This window comes from Pygoscelis adeliae, unplaced genomic scaffold, assembly GCF_000699105.1.
Source record: "Pygoscelis adeliae isolate BGI_AS28 unplaced genomic scaffold, ASM69910v1 Scaffold88, whole genome shotgun sequence".
In the NCBI taxonomy this organism is placed as follows: domain Eukaryota; kingdom Metazoa; phylum Chordata; class Aves; order Sphenisciformes; family Spheniscidae; genus Pygoscelis; species Pygoscelis adeliae.
Window position 1 is genome coordinate 2,765,297 of NW_008825616.1, and position 4,183 is coordinate 2,769,479.

Here is a 4,183-nt window from a genome sequence, read left to right on the forward strand (position 1 = left end):
GTTCCTAGAGGCTGCATGAAGGCAAAAATAATGTGTTGGCTACAAAAGCTGTCATGTACACATATACCAGCAATTACAGTGACATAATCAATGAGTAGGGAAGAACTGTACGCTAAAAATAATTACAAGCCAAGAGACACAAAATGCTAGGGAATTGCAACAGTCTCTGTTTGGCGTTTTTCTTCAGAACGCAAGCTCTTGGAGCAAGTTTTCTGGAGATATTTCTGGATAAAAGGATGAAGAAACTGGAAAACATAACAAAACATATACTTTAACTCAAGACTTGGTCCTTCCAAGTAAAGGAAGGAAATGCAGCACTCTGCATTCAGGAATACCACTCAATACTTTATATACAAAATAGTGTGAGACTGGATGTGCTTGGAAATACAGCAGCGATATAGATGGCATGGATTGATGTCCTTTCTTTTCTCCTTTCTTCTCCCCACCTCCAATTTCACACAGCTGGTTAAGGTCTCTGTGATCCCTCTATCAGCAGTGGATGCGTGGTCAGGCATCTTCTTTTCTGGAGGTTTTCTTACCCTCAGGTCTGTTAGCAGGTCTAGTTCTCCGAGTGCTCCTTAACCTGTTTCAGTCAAGAAGAGATGATTCAGAAAAGACCAGCATTTTGCTCTTCTCATTCTTGCTCGAGTGGATTAGGGAATGGTCACACGCAGAGCTCCACTGGCACATTAGAGGAAACAGCAGGGTCACAGTAGTGGCAAACACTGCTGTCAGGGTGGCTGTTTGCAAACGGCAAGTCTGTTTATAACTAGAGAAACTGGTTCAGGTTACCCTGCCCCTTGATTTAAATACAAGACTGAATCACCTTAAAACAGAGAACATTTGGAACATTTATAGGTCTTAAACACAAGAATCAGAGTGCCTAAACAGCACAGACCTGCAGCATTGGCACAGAAAAAAAAAAAAAAGGAAATAATGTCAGTGGAAAAAATAAAAGCTCTCATATACCCTTAGAACTACCACTTCTGCACATGGACCAGCATCCTTTAAAATTAGTGGGGAATCTGGCTGCAAGTTTTCGATAACCATAGCAGAATGGCAAAGCATTATTGCTCTGAGAATTCATCCCGATGTCCCATTCTCAATAGCTAGAGCCCTGTGATGATAAGGTTCAGGACTAATAAATGTCCTTTACAAGTAAAATCACGCTTAAATGCACCATTAAATGTTCTGCTACAGGAATGTGTCTCTTAAAAGCCCTCATTTCAATTGGTCTTAAGGTTTTCAGAAGATTAGTCATTTACTTTCCCAAACACATGCATATCCATTGGTTACAGCCCACAGCATTCCAAGAAGATCTGGAATATTTTAGAAGTTACTTGAAAAGCCAAACAAATGAAAAAAAAATCCACCGCTTTTACAAGTTGATCTCAATTTCAGTCTTCTTTTTACAAGTAGTTACTGCCTTTTTTTTAACTGCTACACTGCCAGGTGTTTTTTGCCATATTCCCCTTTTTCTTTCCTTCATGCAAAGGATTACCAATGAATACAAGGATGCTTTGGGTTTTTTTAACATTCCTTGCCTTACTGAAGCTCCCATGTATTTTAAAAAGATCTTTGTACATAGGCAATGCCCTTGCTGATCACTCAGAAGGGTATGGACTACGTCCTTATCCCTGAAGTCCTGGTGGATCAAAACTATTCCATGCATGGCTGTGTGGTTAACAAGACATAAACAGAAAAGATTTGATGAATAGGAATAGGAGGAGTGGTATCTCTGTTGTTAAATATCTGCTTAGGTGATCTTTTGATGTAGTTTAAAAGCTCAATCCTTATATAAAGGACAGTTTTTCTTAGACCTTGCAGCTCATACTGTCTTTGAAGACAAATTATCTTCCCAGCTGGGTTTTAGAAGGAAGGCTGTATTATGCCTAGGTGGATGGATGGTCTAACGGAAAACAGCAACTATTCTTTTAATGCTACTTATATTGAGAAAATATGAACTCTTGTCCATTACTTAGACTAAACACTGGTCAAAATTTTCTTCAGAGTGGTTGAGTGCTTCAAGTTTTCCATTTCTTATCCTCATCTTTACATCTTGCAGTGGCAAAGTTGAATTCAGGCTAAAGAAGTTCCCCAGGAGCTTGGGCAAGTGATCCTAATAGTAAAGGAACCGCTGTGGAGACATTAGGGCACTGAGTGCCCTGCTTTTCTGTTTCATCCTGAGATTGCCCCCTTCAGCAGCCTGATGCCTTTCCCACCAGAGCAAAGCCAATTCCACGGGTAACATCGGTGTTGCCCTTCACCTGATTGCTATCTATACCACCAAATAACCAACCTGAGATAAGTTGAGCTTTATTCTCAGGCTGGATAGTCCTTCAGAAGGAAGGTGGAAATTTGAATGCTGAAGGTGTTTAAGCTATTGGGCAAATTCCAGCAAAGTGTAGTGGCTAACATGTTAGCCACTGCACGTTCCCACAATTGTTCCCTGGGATCTTGCATGCAAGTTCCTAGCCCTTCACGGTTCTGAAGTTTCTCTAGCTGGTATAACCTGCCTTCTTCATATTTCAGCTCCTGCCCTATCAGGACTGTACCATTTGTAGAATTTATAGAAGTGAATTATGCCTCTAATTAAACCTCTTATGATGAAATGTTGTCCAGGAAATCATGTGGTTTGTCCACAGCAGGCTGGCTGAAGGTCATTATAAAATAACTTTTGGCTCTGTGGTGTGGTATGAGTGAAGGCTAGCTGAGAGCAAAAGCTCAACATGACAATCGCAAGGGAACTTAAACCTTTCCAGAGGTGCTATATGTTACTTAAAAGCATACAGGTACAGAATGACGTAGTGGATGAAGAATTGCAGGCCAAGGACTCAGGAGAGCTGACTTCTATCTTTGGTTGTTCTGACAGTCCACAGGATGAACTTGTGCAAATCATTTCATCCCTACATTCTGTTGTAAACATCCTGATAAAATGAGTACATAAGGGTATACTATTATTATCATTGTTCTCTTGCAAGTCTGTCTTTCCGAGCTAAGCATCCTTTTTAGGTGAGTAACCAAAATTGAGTAAACCAAGTTTTTCCCAACTTTCAGCTTTAAAAAGCTATTTCAACTGCAAACAGTTAAAGAGAGGCAATACTATAGTTCTGACTGGAAGCAATAATCAACACGAAGACCATGAAAAGAATAAAAAAACCCCCAAACTCTCCTTATCTAGATTTACTGGAGCTGCATGTGCACTTCAAGAGGTAGAAAAAGAATCTGTGTTACCGCAGATCAGTCATTGAGCCTCTGTTTGCTACAAGCAGTTGCATTTAATGAAGTTTTAATGATCAATTGATCTCTATTCAGCCAAGAGGATTACATGTTACTCTATACGCTTATATTATCTATGTAGTTATTTAAAAGCAGCATGCTGCCTTTATGTACCATCGTTCCCACACCTCTCATTTTTCTTCTGCTTCAGCACAAGGAAGAAGTATAGGGAAGAGAGAACTAAACCATCTCTTGGAGGAAAGATTCTGTGTGTAGGAGGCATCTCCTGTCCACCTGAACTACACCTGAGCTCATTACTCTAATATTAATTTGTCTTTCCTGAAGGTCTACTTAATATATTCAATAGAGTCCAAGATGAAAATCCTCTCATCCTAAAGCAGATATCTGGATCAGGGCAGATGACTCACATTTTAAAATACCTGTCTCTCCAATGACTAAGAAGATTGCATAAGGTTATTTGCTCAGCTGTTGACATCTAAACCATAGACATCTAAACCTGGGTGAGATGAAGTCTACAGGGCAGAAGGCTATTGTTCAGGCACCCTCTGAAATACTCAGCTGCCTTTGCTGCCAAGGGCAGCCCATTGTAGAGGTGATGCACATGCCTGGTATATTACAAGGCCTGTTATCTGCTGTAAATGATGTGAATGGTCATGGCACACCAGTGACAGCATAAAAAAACCCTCAATGAATAAGTAGGGGCACATGAATTACATCTCGTGTTATTATTTCTTGAGAAATATGTGTTGTTGCTGTTTTTCCCATCTCAGCATCTTGCATGGGAGGAATCTGAAGAGCCTGTTCTACTGTTCTGGTTTCCTGAACAACCAGCAACCCTGTCCTGAGTCCATTGTGGGGTGCTCAGAAATTCTGCATGTGTATCCAGCACATGACACTCTACAATACGTCTTGTCCTTGATAGTAATGAAAAACACTTGCCAAA